We start from the raw sequence: 16,141 nt of genomic DNA, 5'->3' as shown, positions 1-16,141 counted from the left end.
TTGCGTAATTGGAGTTTCTGTTATTACTAATAGAATAGATTCCATTTTGTTCTGCTGTTCCACTCTTTCAAGAGCAATATTTCGTGAAGCGAAAACAGTCCAATACCTTAACCATTACACACTCAAATCTATTTCCTTCCACAGGAGTAACGTTATTGGTTTATTGCTAATTTAGTAAGAGCCAGTAGTGTCATACTCGGCTTTTCTCGTGACAGGACAACAGTGCTGCTCTTTTGCCATCTGACCATCGGCTTCTTTCTCCGCTGTCCACCTTCTCCTCTCTCTGTCCATCTGATCCTTTCGTATCTGTTAATCTGCTCCTTACCTCTTTGTCCATCTGGTCTTTTCTCCTCTGACCATCTGCTCCTTTCTCCTTCAGTACTTCCACTCTTTTCTCTCTCTGTCCACGTGCTCCTTTTCCTGCTGTTCATCTGCCCCTTTTGCCTAGTCCTTTCGCCTCTATCCATCTGCTCATACCCCTCACGCCCATCTGCTTCATTCCACACTTTCTATCTGCAGCTTTCCTCCTTCCATCTTCTCCTTTCCACTCTATCTGCACTTTTCTCCTCTCTCTATCTACTCTTTTCTCCTCTGCTCACCGCTTCCTTTCTCTTCTGTCCACCGGCTCGTCTCCCTCTGGCCATCTGCTAGTTCCCCTCTGTCCATCTGCTCCTTGCCCTTTGTCTATCTGCTCCTTTACCCTCTGTACATCTGCACATTTTTCCACTTCAAATCTGCTCTCTTCTCCTCTGGCATCTGCTCCTTTCCCCTCTGCCCACCTTCTCCTCTCTCTCTGTCCATCTGATACTTTTGCATCTGTTCATCTGATCCTTTCCTATTTGTCCACCTGCTCTTTTCCTCTCTGAGCAACTGCTTCTTTCTCCCTCTGTCCATCTGCTCCTTTGCCCTCCACCTATCTGCCCCTTTCCCCACTGTCCATCTGCTCATTTCCCCTCTGTCCCTCTGCTACTGCCCCTCATCTCCATCTGCTACTGCTCCTCATGTCCATCTGCTTCATTCCTCGCTTTCTATCTGCACCTTTAACCTCTACCCATCTGCTCTCTTCTCCTCTACTAACCTGTTCCTTTCTCTTCTGCCCAACTGTTCATTTCCCTTTGCTCATCTGCTAGTTTCCCCTCTGTCCATCTGCTTCTTTGCCTCTGTCCTTTTGCACCTTTCTGGTCTTCCTATCTACTCCTTTCCCATCAGCACATATCCCTCTCCCCACTTGCTAGTTTCTCCTCTGCCCTTCTCCTGCTTTCTCCCTCTGGCCATCTGCTCCTTTCTCCCTCTGTCCATCTGCTCCTTTTTCCCTCTGCCCCTACCCACTCTAATTCCATCTCCTCCTATCCTCTCTGGATCCATCTCCTCCTCCTTCATTCTCTGTCCATCCCCTGCTCCCCATTCTCCCTGCCCATCTCCTCTTCCCTTTCTTCATCCATCACCTCCTCTCCCCTCTCTCTATCCATTTTTCCAACCTGTATCTCTGTCCGTATCCTTCTTCTCCATATCTGTGTCCATCTCGTCCTTGCTCTCGTCGTCTCTCCATCTCTTCCTCCCCTGTTCTGTCTCCATATTATCAGGGTTACCCTAGTAGGATGGTGGTTGTTTTTACTTCCTCAGTGTTTCTTTCCAGATCGTAACTAAAGTATGTACCACATTTGAGTCTGGCCATGAAGAATGCTGGGGTAGCCTAATGTTATGCGACCGCTGGCGGTAATCGGAGAAACCGGTTTCGACTCCCGTTCTGTCACAAAATATCGTTGTCGTCCTTCAATTATATAGCTGATGATTGTACATATTCGCAACTGCGAATACATTTCATGACTAGGCCTAGTTTATGAAAAAGAATTTCAGCTGAAACGCTATTTGTTAATGAAGCATTCATCTACACTCAAATAAAAGTTTGTCCTGACTATTTTTTTGTGCTGCAATTCCACTTAGAAATTATTAAAGAAGAAAGAAGCTACTTTTACATCCTAACCAAGATTGGACGCTCACAGAAATAGAACAATTGGCCTCTTTATTTGCTGTGCTTTCTGAAAGGCGCTATTGGTCTGACTGATAAACTTTCTATCATTTCTTTAACATACTGACGCGGTATGAATATAGTATGTGTTGCAGTCATACCCTTTACGTCAAATAACCTATGCTCCACACACTATAGAAAATTATATAACAATTATTATATGTTAGAATAGTGTACCTCTACAAACAAAACGAATGTCTCTATAACGAGCCACTAAGCTGGTTGGTTCAGTGGTTAAGTCACGAGACCTGTATTCAAGGAGCGCAGCCATTCAAATCCCCTCATAGCCATTCAGTTTTCGGTTTTCCGTGGTTTCCTATATCGCTTACGAACAAATACAGAACGGCTTCTTTGGGAACGACAGCTGATTTACTTCCCCATCCTTCTCTCATTCGAATTTGTGCTCCATCGCTAATGAGTCTGATGAGTACATCAAGGACAAATCATCAAACCCTGGTCTTCCTTTTACACTTAGCCATTGAACACTTAAAAACATAATATAAAGCTATGAAACTTTGCGTTCGGAGCGTGAGACGGAATTTGATCGAATGCGTCAGGAACCCCACTCAGACGCTGTAAAGAATCGAGCCCACAAATACGTTATTACATGCAATATCTGATCAAAACTATCCAGACACTTATTAATGGACACTTATACGGGATGTGTCCACACTCCGCGTTTATCACGGCTTGAACACTGTGCCTGAATGTCTGTGGAGAAATGTAACCCATTCTTCCTCAAGAACCGAAACCAGACGAGGTAGTAATTTTGGGCGCTGGGGTCTGGAGCGAAGCCGACTTTCAATTGACCCCAAAGGTGTTCCGTTCGGTTCAAGGCGGGACTTCGTGCAGGCTAGTCCCTTTGAGGACTCTTAAACGTCCAAAAAAAACAACGCCTCACAGATGCTGCTTTCTAACAGGATGCATTATCATGCTAATACAAACAAGCATCGTCTCGTAATTGTTCCTCTACTGTACGCAGTACACTATGCTGTAAAATGTGGTCATATCCATCCGCATTAAGTGCACTAAGGGGACCAATACTTCACCACAAAAAACACTCAGATACTGTAACACCAGTTACTGCGTCCTTCATTGTTGGCACTACGAATAATGGCAGGTAAGATTCTCCAGGAATTTGCCAAACACAAACCCTTCCATCAAATTGCCACAGGATATCTTCAATCGTCTCTTAGCGTTGACTACAAAAAAATGGTTCAAATGGCTCTGAGCACTATGGGACTTAACATCGATGGTCATCAGTCCCCTAGGACTTAGAACTACTTAAACCTAACTAACCTAAGGACATCGCACAACACCCAGTCATCACGAGTCAGAGAAAATCCCTGACCCCGCCGGGAATCGAACCCGGGAACCCGGGCGCGGGAAGCGAGAACGCTACCGCACGACCACGTTGACAACAGATGTATGCCTTATGGAGAGCTGCTCGACCATCGTACACCTTTCTTTTTAACGCACTATGCACAGCAAGTGTGCTAACTGGACTGTTGACAGCGCTTTGGAAGTCACGAGTGATTCCTTTCGCTGATTTCATGCGGTTTTTTTACAACATCCGTCTGCAGTGCTCGACGCGTCCTACCCGTCAGCGCACGAGGTCTGTCTGAGGTTGTTCCTTCGCGTTTCCACTTCACAATCACTTCATCAACAGTCGACTTGGGAAGCTTTAGAAGGGTTGAAGAGTCCCTCACTGATGTGTTACTCGGGTAGGATCCAACGAGTAGTCCACGTTCGATGTCCTGAGTTCTCCTAAACGGCCCATTCTTCTCTTACTACAGGGTGTTAAAAAAAATGGTTCAAATGGCTCTGAGCACTATGGGACTTAACATCTTAGTTCATCAGTCCCCTAGAACTTAGAACTACTTAAACCTAACTAACCTAAGGACATCACACACAACCATGCCCGAGGCAGGATTCGAACCTGCGACCGTAGCACTCTCGCGGTTCCGAACTGCAGCGCCGGCTACGGGGTGTTCATAAAGTCTCTCCGCAGTGCCGTATGATTGTTAGCCGCGCGTGCCATATGCCGCAGTGAATATAACTAAATTAAACTGAGTGAAACACAAACTATTAATTTATTGAATATTCATTTTTACTTACAAATTTTCATATTTATTGTTGAAAGTCCCCCCCCCCCTCCCTGTTGTTGAATACACAATTCAGTTCCTCTAATCATGTTTCCAAAACAATCTGTAACATTTCTTCTGTAACAGAAGCACTGAAAGTGAATATTGCAGTTTTCAATTTGTTGATGGATTTTGGACAGTTTTTATAGACAGTTGCTTTCGCTGCTCCCCAGAAGAAAAAGTCAGGTGGTGTTAGGTCAGGCGATCGTGGAGGCCAAATTCCCTGTGAAATCATGCGATCACCAAAAACATCAGCAAGCAGTGACACTGAAACGCGAGCTGTATGCGCGGTTGCACCATCTTGTTGAAAATAACCGTTCAGTATTTCACTTAACACAAGTTCTCCTATGAATGGGTACAGAAAATCACTGCAGTATCGTTGTGCGTTTATCGTTTCGTTGAAAAATATGGGACCCACAATGCGACGTCTAAAAATTGCAATCCAGACTCCAATTTTCACAGAATGAACTGGTTCCTCATGAATACACAATGGATTTGCAGTACTCCACATACGAGAATTTTGCGAGTTCGTGTACCCGGATAAATGAAACCACGCCTCACCAGTGAAAAACATTTCATTAAGAATATCCCTTGTCACTTTGTGTGGGAAAAGCTCTAATTTTTTCCTTACAGCTGTGTGGGCCGTTCCGACACTAACATCGATTTCCTGGGCGAGTTTTCTTACTGAATTGTTCGGACTCAAGGGCGTTTTATCGGAAATATCGAGTAGTTTATCCTCAGACAAAACGCTAGGACGACCACTTCTCGGTGCATCTGTCACTGAACCCGTACTTCGAAATTTGTTAATCAAATCTCGCACAATATCACGATGTGGGAGTGTTGTCTCCGGGAAAACTGAATTAAATGTTTGACGAACTAAAACTGTGTATTTACCGCCAGCTTTGAACACTTGTTCGACTAAAAACACACGTTCTTCAATGGTTAGCATTTTAACAGCGACGAAAACGAAACAAACGAACAAAGGAACTGAACTTAAACGTTCACGTCAACACGTAACGACACACACCAACGATACTACTGACGCCGGCTGAGATAAACAAACAGTGGACTGTTGAGAGAGTCCACTTAAAGAGAAGTAACCCAGGAAGGCGAACAATCATACGGCACGCGCGGTTAACAATCATACGGCACTGCAGAGAGACTTTTTGAACACCCCGTACTTCTCTACTGACAACACAATACTCGCCGCCTCGTTTTATAGTCGCGAGTCCGCCTCTTGTGCCATCTAGTTGTCAGTTCTGCATTACATAGCGGTTGGTTGGTTGTTTTGGGGAAGGAGACCAGACAGCGAGGTCATCGGTCTCATCGGATTAGGGAAGGACGGGGAAGGAAGTCGGCCGTGCCCTTTGAAAGGAACCATCCTGGCATTTGCCTGGAGCGATTTAGGGAAATCACGGAAAACCTAAATCAGGATGGCCGGACGCGGGATTCAACCGTCGTCCTTCCGAATGCGAGTCCAGTGTGTAACCACTGCGCCACCTCGCTCGGTTACATAGCTGTGTCGGGATACTTCTGATCATGTAGCGTATACACAGTGTTTCTGTAAGGGCGTGCAAAAATTTAATAGCACATAGAGGATGCTCCATTGAACAATTTGAGGTAGGGAACTTGGGGTCGGAGAAGCCAGCTCAAGGGGATAATAGGTATAAAATCACATTACTGTGTACTTTTTTATTTACATTGGTTAACTGCAAATACCGTCGTTGACACGATGAACGTACCATTTACACTGCATCTTTACAAAATGTGCTGAAACTGACGGCCGTCAACCTCAATGCAAGCATGACACCGGCGAATAAGATTCTGACGCACCAGTGAGTATTTCGAATGACATCACAGACAGCTACAACACTGTCAGCTAATTCCATGTCCGTATTCACTGGGGTCTCATACACAAGTGACTTTTGATACCCCCATAGGAAATAATAAAAGGGATTAAGGTCAGGTGACCTCGCAGGCCGTGGAATAGGAGCTCCCGTTCCAATCCAACGGCCAGGAAATACTGTACCAGTGCTGCTCCATCTTATTTACGGTACTTCTGTGAGAAGCAATGATGAATGAATGATTCACAGCACATTCTGGGCATGGGACAATGCAAATACGATACAGTAGAGCCAACTAATCTACTAGTAAAGTAAACAAAACGTACATCATAACTTTCTGGTAATCAGGCTCGTCCTCCTTGCTTTCCCTGCAAGAAATGAAGAATATACGTGTAAACAAACAGCATAGTACTTGTAACTTGTACGGATGTTAGTTGTAAATAACCTGGCAAGCAGTAATGCCAGACATGGCGGTAGACAAGTTTAATTCCGGATCACCTTAAGCTGGCTTCTCGGACTCCAGGTTCCCTATCTGAAATTATTCAGTGGAGCATTCCCTATGCCCTGGTAATATCTTTGCACGTCCTTACGGAAACAACTTGTTTACAGTGCTTTACTGTATATTTTGCCTTTGTCAGGCTCTTAGAAAGTGAGTTTGATCATAAAATTGAAGTTTAACATGTTCAAAAATATTTCTGTGAAACTACTAAGAAAGCATAAAAATACACTACTGGCCATTAAAATTGCTGCACCAAGAAGAAATGCAGATGATAAATGGGTATTCATTGGACAAATATATTTTCCTAGAACTGAGATGTGATTACATTTCCACGCAATCTGGGTGCATAGATCCTGATAAATCAGTACCCAGAACAACCACCTCTGGCCGTAATAACAGCCTTGATATGCCTGAGCATTGAGTCAAACTGAGCTTGGATTGCGTGTACAGGTACAGCTGCCCATGCAGCTTCAACACGATACCACAGTTCATCAAGAGTAGTGACTGGCGTATTGTGATGAGCCAGTTGCTCGGCCATCATTGACCAGACGTTTTCAATTGGTGAGAGATCTGGAGAATGTGCTGGCCAGGGAAGCAGTCGAACATTTTCTGTATCCAGAAAGACCCGTGCAGAACCTGCAACAAGCGGTCGTGCATTATCCTGCTGAAATGTAGGGTTTCGCAGAGATCGAATGAAGGGTAGAGCTACGGGTCGTAACACATCTGAAATGTAACGCAAACTGTTCAAAGTGTCGTCAATGCGAACAAGAGGTGACCGAGACGTGTAACCAATGGCACCCCATACCATCACGCCGGGTGATACGCCAGTATGGCGATGACGAATACACGCTTCCAATGTGCGTTCACCGCGATGTCGCCAAACATGGATGCGACCATCATGATGCTGTAAACTGAAACTTGATTCATCCGAAAAAATGACGTTTTGCCATTCGTGCACCCAGGTTCGTCGTCGAGTACACCATCGAAAGCGCTCCTGTCTGTGATGCAGCGTCAAGGGTAACCGCAGCCATGGTCTCAGAGCTGATAGTCCATGCTGCTGCAAATTTCGTCGAACTGTTCGTGCAGATTGTTGTTGTCTTGCAAACGTCCCCATCTGTTGATTCAGGGATCGAGACGTGGCTGCACGATCCGTTACAGCCATGCGGATAAGATGCCTGTCATCTCGACTGCTAGTGATACGAGGCCGTTAGGATCCAGCACGGCGTTCCGTATTACCCTCCTGAACCCACCGATTCCGTATTCTGCTAACAGTCATTGGATCTCGACCAACGCGAGCAGCAATGTCGCGATACAACAAACCGCAGTCGCGATAGGCTACAATCCGACCTTTATCAAAGTCGGAAACGTGATGGTACGCATTCCTCCACCTTACCCAAGGAATCACAACAACGTTTCACCAGGCAACGCCGGTCAACTGCTGTTTGTGTATGAGAAATCGGTTGGAAACTTTCCACCACCGGCGCCAACCTTGTGTGAATGCTCTGAAAAGGTAATCATTTGCATATCACAGCGTCTTCTTCCTGTCGGCTAAATTTCGCGTCTGTAGCACATCATCTTCGTGGTGTAGCAATTTTAATGGCCGGTAGTGTATATTTTTTCCGGTCATACATATAGCGAGGACCAAGCTACTGCCTCTTTTTATATCACGGTCTTAATTTTTTCCGTTGTGTTAAAATGAATCGTTAGTATAATGTTGACATTACGGCGTTTATTTCAGTGTTGATTCTATTATAAACTGGTAACATGCTTTTACTACTGCTGTACGTTACGGTGAACAAATAATGATATTAAGCTTGGTAGTTTCTGTTTGCATTACGGATGAAACACTGTCTGTCCCGTGAGGCGAGCGTTAGAGCAGTTTCACTCCGGAGACAGCCGCGGCGACAGTATCTGTGCTGACTTCCTGTGGCTCATTACGGTGTACGTGCCCTCTCGGCAACTGCTGACTAGCAGCTTGGAGTTGTTCCAGCATTTAGCGATAGTTTCGTTGCGCCTTGTGAAAGTCATAGTAACGAAATTCTTTCCTGGTATTGCGAGTGAGATTACGACTTTAACGAAGTTGTGGCGAGATTGCGAGCTAACAGATGAAACCGTCGTTCCAGAGAGAGAGAGAGAAACCAAACAACCTGTCATTACCGGCTTAAAGTAATTTCAAGACCACAGACGGAGCTATTACGTAACAGACGTGCAGCCGGCTTCTATGCTGTGTTACAAATTAGTGTATCAGTGCTTGTATTTAGGCAGATCTTTGTTACCATAAGAGATATCAAATGAAACAAACAGATATAGCAAGCTACCTTTCAAAGCTATTTTCGAGTGTTCATATAAAATTATGCACCCGGTTTATGCTTTGAAATATGTCCCAGGCACTGAACCTTGCCCATTCATAACGCGATCTGACTTTGGAATTGAGGGAGGAGTTGAAAAACCTTACGCTCAACGCAAGTAGATGTGGAAAGTTACTCGAAAGTAACACAACTGAGTATTGAACAAGGTCGTGAACTACAAACCTCGTACTACGCAGCCTAAAAGTGTGACAATCGCACCTTATAGGCCCAATTTGTGCACGAATGTATGTTTCTGTCCTTTGTTGCGTACACTACCTAATAAGCTGCAAGTAGTCAGCTTGTCTGGTGAAAGCAGTAATTTACGATGACGTTGTTTCCGCCGCGATATGACTCAAAATTCTACATTACCGATGCCTTAACTGAACTGGTGAAAGTTTTTCAAGAAAGATAAGTATCAGCGTGGCAAGCATGTGCAACGAAGACCCTGAGAAAAATGCAAAGTTTAAGGGTCGACGGAAAGTTCCTTACGAAGGCCATACAATCCAGAATCGGTTTGCCAATCGGACAAAATCACCGTGAGTATTGACGCAATCTTCTCTCTAAAGCACCAGTTGAAGATAACCGTTTGGTTAAAACTATGTGCTGCTGTATGAAGAAGTTCGTAACTATCTGCTGCACACCCTCGTCCGACAGGAATCGTCGACCCTTCAAGGCCTTTTTTAAGGGACCGAATGCTTGGCTGTAGCATGGGGAGACATCAGGTCTATAGGGTAGATGCCGAGTATCTCCCACTTGAGTCGGTGAATCTTTCGCGTTACGACATTTGCGATGTGGAGACGTGCGTTTTCACGAAGGAGCAGGAGCAGGAGCAAGGCTACCATATCTCTGGTCGTTCTCGACAGGCATGCTGCCCCATACACATTCTTCCATCTCCAATGGATGTCTACCGGTGTTTGTTCTTCGGTTGGACGCATTTGATAGTAACGTCGCCATAGTTCACATTTCTGCATTACCGGCATGCACGTCGGAAAGACGCGAATACCGCACTAATCCCTCGCCTCTATGTCGGTGCTGTTATACACTGCCGGCCGAAGTGGCCGCGCTGTTCTGGCGCTGCAGTCTGGAACCGCGAGACCGCTACGGTCGCAGGTTCGAATTCTGCCTCGGGCATGGATGTTTGTGATGTCCTTAGGTTAGTTAGGTTTAACTAGTTCTAAGTTCTAGGGGACTAATGACCTCAGCAGTTGAGCCCCATAGTGCTCAGAGCCATTTGAACCATTTGTTATACACTACTGGCCATTAAAATTGCTACGCCACGAAGATGACGTGCTACAGACGCGAAATTTAACCGACAGGAAGAAGATGCTGTCATATGCAAATGATTAGCTTTTCAGAGCATTCACAAAAGGTTGGCGCCGGTGGCGAAACCTACAACCTACGGACATGAGGAACGTTTCCAACCGATTTCTTATACACAAACAGCAGTTGACCGGCATTACCTGCTGAAAAGTTGTTGTGATGCCTCATGTAAGGAGGAGAAGTGCGTACCATCACGTTTCCTACTTTGATAAACGTCGGATTGTAGCCTATCGCGATTACGGTTTATCGTATTGCGACATTGCTGCTCGCGTTGGTCGAGATGGTTCAAAAATGGCTCTGAGCACTATGGGACTTAACTTCCAAGGTCATCAGTCCCCTAGAACTTAGGACTACTTAAACCAAACTAACCTAAGAACAGCACACACATCCATGCCGGAGGCAGGATTCGAACCTGCGACCGTAGCGGTCGCGCGGTTCCAGACTGTAGCGCCTAGAACCGCTCGGCCAACCCGGCCGGCTTGGTCGAGATCCAATGACTATTAGCAAAATATGGAATCGGTGGGTTCAGGAGGGTAATATGGAACGCCGTGCTGGATCCCAACAGCCTCGTATCACTAGCAGTCCAGATGACAGGCATCTTATGCGCATGGCTGTAACGGATCGTGCAGCCACGTCTCGATCCCTGAGTCATAAGATGGGGACGTCTGCAAGACAACAACCATCTGCACGAACAGTTCGACGACGTTTTTCAGCAGCATGGACTATCAGCTCGGAGCCCATGGCTGCGGTTATCCTTGACGCTGCATCACAGACAGGAGCGCCTGCGGTGGTGTACTCAACGACGAACCTGGGTGCACGAATGGCAAAACGTCATTTTTTCGGATGAATCGAGATTCTGTTTACAGCATCATGATGGTCGCATCCGTGTTTGGCGACACCGCGGTGAACGCACATTGGAAGCGTGTATTCGTCATCGCCTTACTGGCGTATCTCACGGCGTGATATGGGGTGCCATTGGTTACACGTCTCGATCACCTCTTGTTCGCATTGACGACGCTTTGAACAGTGAATGTTACATTTCAGATGTGTTACGACCCGTGGCTCTAGCCTTCATTCGATCCCGGCGAAACCCTACATTTCAGCAGGATAATGCACGACCGCATGTTGCAGGTCCTGTACTGGACTTCCTCGATACAGAAAATGTTCGACTGCTGCCCTGGCCAGCACATTCTCCAGATCTGTCACCAATTGAAAACGTCTGGTCAATGGTGGCCGAGCAACTGGCTCGTCACAATACGCCAGTCACTACTCTTGATGAACTGTGCTATTGTGTTGAAGCTGCATGGGCAGCTGTCTCTGTACACGCCATCCAAGCTCTGTTTGACTCTACGCCCAGGCGTATCTAGGCCGTTATTATGATCAGAGGTGGTTGTTCTGGGTACTGGTTTCTCAGGATCTACGCACACAAACTGCTTGAAAACGTAATCACATGTCAGTTCTAGAATAATATATTTGCCCAATGAATACCCGTTTATCATCTGCATTTGTTCTTGGTGTAGCAATTTTAATGGCCAGTAGTGTATGTTCTGCTGCATTAAGAAGTTCGTAACTACTGAACATCCTCTTCCGACAGGAGTCGTCCATCCCTTCAAGGCCTTTTTTTAAGGGACCGAAGGCGTAATAGTCTCATGGGGAGACATAAGGTCTATAGGATAAATGCTTGAGTATCTCCCACTTGAGCCGGTGTATCTTTCGCGCTACGACATTTGCGATATGGGGATGTGCGTTCTCATGAAGGAGAAGCACGTTAAAGCAGTTTCACTCCAAAGATAGCAACGGCTACCATATCTCTGTTGGTTTTCGACAGGCATGATGCCCCATACACATTTTTCCATCTCCAGTGGATGTTTACCGGTGTTTGTCCTTCGGTTGGACGCATTTGACAGTAACGTCGCCATAGTTCACATTTCTGCATTTCCCACACTCACGTCGGAAAGACGTGAATACCGCACTAAACCCTCGCCTGTATGTCGGAGCCCATATATATATATATATATATATTCTGACAACATTTGTTCAAGGCTAGAGCAGTTAGCTTGTATATCAATTGCGTTAAATTATTATACATCATTTTCGTATATATATATATATATATATATATATATATATATATATATATATATATACACGAAAATGATGTATACATATGTATATGTACACTCCTGGAAATTGAAATAAGAACACCGTGAATTCATTGTCCCAGGAAGGGGAAACTTTATTGACACATTCCTGGGGTCAGATACATCACATGATCACACTGACAGAACCACAGGCACATAGACACAGGCAACAGAGCATGCACAATGTCGGCACTAGTACAGTGTATATCCACCTTTCGCAGCAATGCAGGCTGCTATTCTCCCACGGAGACGATCGTAGAGATGCTGGATGTAGTCCTGTGGAACGGCTTGCCATGCCATTTCCACCTGGCGCCTCAGTTGGACCAGCGTTCGTGCTGGACGTGCAGACCGCGTGAGACGACGCTTCATCCAGTCCCAAACATGCTCAATGGGGGACAGATCCGGAGATCTTGCTGGCCAGGGTAGTTGACTTACACCTTCTAGAGCACGTTGGGTGGCACGGGATACATGCGGACGTGCATTGTCCTGTTGGAAAAGCAAGTTCCCTTGCCGGTCTAGGAATGGTAGAACGATGGGTTCGATGACGGTTTGGATGTACCGTGCACTATTCAGTGTCCCCTCGACGATCACCAGTGGTGTACGGCCAGTGTAGGAGATCGCTCCCCACACCATGATGCCGGTGGTGGCCCTGTGTGCCTCGGTCGTATGCAGTCCTGATTGTGGTGCTCACCTGCACGGCGCCAAACACGCATACGACCATCATTGGCACCAAGGCAGAAGCGACTCTCATCGCTGAAGACGACACGTCTCCATTCGTCCCTCCATTCACGCCTGTCGCGACACCACTGGAGGCGGGCTGCACGATGTTGGGGCGTGAGCGGAAGACGGCCTAACGGTGTGCGGGACCGTAGCCCAGCTTCATGGAGACGGCTGCGAATGGTCCTCGCCGATACCCCAGGAGCAACAGTGTCCCTAATTTGCTGGGAAGTGGCGGTGCGGTCCCCTACGGCACTGCGTAGGATCCTACGGTCTTGGCGTGCATCCGTGCGTCGCTGCGGTCCGGTCCCAGGTCGACGGGCACGTGCACCTTCCGCCGACCACTGGCGACAACATCGATGTACTGTGGAGACCTCACGCCCCACGTGTTGAGCAATTCGGCGGTACGTCCACCCGGCCTCCCGCATGCCCACTATACGCCCTCGCTCAAAGTCCGTCAACTGCACATACGGTTCACGTCCACGCTGTCGCGGCATGCTACCAGTGTTAAAGACTGCGATGGAGCTCCGTATGCCACGGCAAACTGGCTGACACTGACGGCGGCGGTGCACAAATGCTAGGCAGCTAGCGCCATTCGACGGCCAACACCGCGGTTCCTGGTGTGTCCGCTGTGCCGTGCGTGTGATCATTGCTTGTACAGCCCTCTTGTAGTGTCCGGAGCAAGTATGGTGGGTCTGACACACCGGTGTCAGTATGTTCTTTTTTCCATTTCCAGGAGTGTATATTATATACATATGTATATATACATATGTATATAAGGGCACCAGTTTACCTATCCTCAATATTATCGTAGCCTCCAGTCATATGAATGCAGCTCGAATGCTCACTGGTTGCCGCGCTCTGATCACTATGTTGAAAGTTGCTAGTCGAATGCGCCATTGTCAAATATAAAACGAGTGTCTGAATGCTACTGCTCTGATGGCTGCCAGACCGAAAGACGAAACGGAGTGCCTCATGTTCCAAGCTGCCTGAGGGAACCAAGTGAACGTTGCTCGCTGAAGAATTTCTTGAAGAAAGTCATCTTTTTTTAAATACAAAAAGAACTCAGACTGATTTTCTTGCACGAATGTGCGGTCTTTTTTTCATGAAATGTTTCATTTTTTTTGCGAAAACTGTGGTAATACGTGTATGAACTGCGAACTCAAGTCAAAGGTATTAGAGAAATAAAGCTGTAGCTGTAATCACAGACATAGTTTATTAGACTGTAAATACCGTTTATAGTATCATAGGTGTCACTGAAGTCAGCAGTTTAGAATAGCAATATGATGGCGAGCGCAAAGGACGTGTAAACAGCTGTTTATTTACTGATAAAATACAAATGGGAATAAACTGACGTAATTAGGGTACCTCAGAGTTTTGACATAATATCAATACATGCGTCTGTTTGGCTGTAATTTTTCGCACAGTAGACGGAAGATACAAGGAAAGGAACATGTCTCAACTCAGGCATAACTAGAAATATCTTACGTATTTTTTCTTTCTTACCGTATGTAAGCCTAAATAATTACATTACAGTTTGTCTTTTCCGAAATACCGGCAGTTTATGTATGTTATAGGGGTTTAATAATCTAGTATTAACAGACGTAGCTTAATGATGTGCATTTAACAAGTATTGATCAACTTCGGCTTTTCTTCGAATAATATGCTCATTATGAATGTCCTGCTATAAGCAGAAAGTGCTATTTGTCGTTGATAACAAGTAGTCTGCTTTAAACGTATGTGTATGTGACTTGATGCTCTTCTCATAAAACGATTCTACATTGTATCATTTAGGCTCAACTAGCACGCAAATATTTGCACAAGGGCAGAAATTCTTTAAACTACCTCGCAAAGCTTACAACGCCTTTTCGTTTCTGAAAATAGTGGTAGGACCACTTACAAATTTCCTGAGGCAGCCGTCTTACCTCACCAAACGTCAGGCTCCAGTGAAAGCTACGTCTTTGCCAGACTGGTAATGTACGTCTGTGACTGAAATGCATCAGAGGTATGAAATGTCATATGTTTCTATAAAACAAAATGTAATAGAGGAGCGTGGCTCCTGGCAGCAAATGGTATCGATATTCCTCGACTCCTTTAAACAGAGCAGACGTATTGTAAGTCTCTTCTTGTGTTTTAGAATAAGCTTCTGACTTATAATTAAATGTGTTAAAAAGGGTGATATTCAGATCTTGTTTTAAACGATGTTTATCCCTGCAGTTATTAAGTGGTATATGATTAATGATTTTGTAATATTTGTTACAGGAAAGCTAGATGGAACCGTGAGCTCAACAGTTCGCGAGCGGTTCTAGGCGCTTCACTCTGGAACCGCGCAACCGGTACGGTCTCAGGTTCGAATCCTGCCTCCGGCATGGATGTGTGTGATGTCCTTAGGTTAGTTAGATTTAGGTAGTTCTAAGTTCTAGGGGACTGATGACCTCAGATCTTAAGTCCCATAGTGCTCAGAGCGATTTGAACCATTTTTTTTCAACAGGTCACGGTAAAGACATGCAATGTACGGAATGCAACTCGCGTTCTGCATTGAACCATTGATTTCATTCTGCTATGAGCAAAGCGCGTCCCTGAGATTATTTGACGATCATTTGACAGTTCCTTGCGATCATTTTGTGCAAGGACAAAATACTCATGATCTAGCCATTGTCTCCGAATTGTGAATTTCCTCCTCTCGCTTCTGTCAGGCATTCGCCCTACAGAACCGATGATGGTATTAAATTACTAAGGCTCGTAATTGGTAAAACTTTCCAGAGCCACCGCAATCTTTTTAGATACGTATCTGATGCAAGGGGAAGAATGCGCGCCACCATCAACAATGACAGTTGCTCCCTTGTTGAAAGAAAGAAAAACTATTCTTATTTATTGCTCTGTTTTTCACAATTTCAGTCATTTTAATTCAAATACCGGAGCATAATAACGCGTCAGAGCCTAGCACTCCGAATGGCCGACCGCTGTCAAAGCTCTAGCTCTGCAGCAAGAGAGCCCTTCTCTTTCCTGTTTTTCAAAGACGTGCCGCTCTCGCAGACAGGAACAAATGGTCACTGACCGTCTGCAAATCAACAAGTGACATGCGCATAGCGCGTTTAC

Source organism: Schistocerca cancellata, chromosome 5, assembly GCF_023864275.1.
Source record: "Schistocerca cancellata isolate TAMUIC-IGC-003103 chromosome 5, iqSchCanc2.1, whole genome shotgun sequence".
Taxonomy (NCBI): Eukaryota; Metazoa; Arthropoda; class Insecta; order Orthoptera; family Acrididae; genus Schistocerca; species Schistocerca cancellata.
This window is presented reverse-complemented; position numbering follows the sequence as displayed.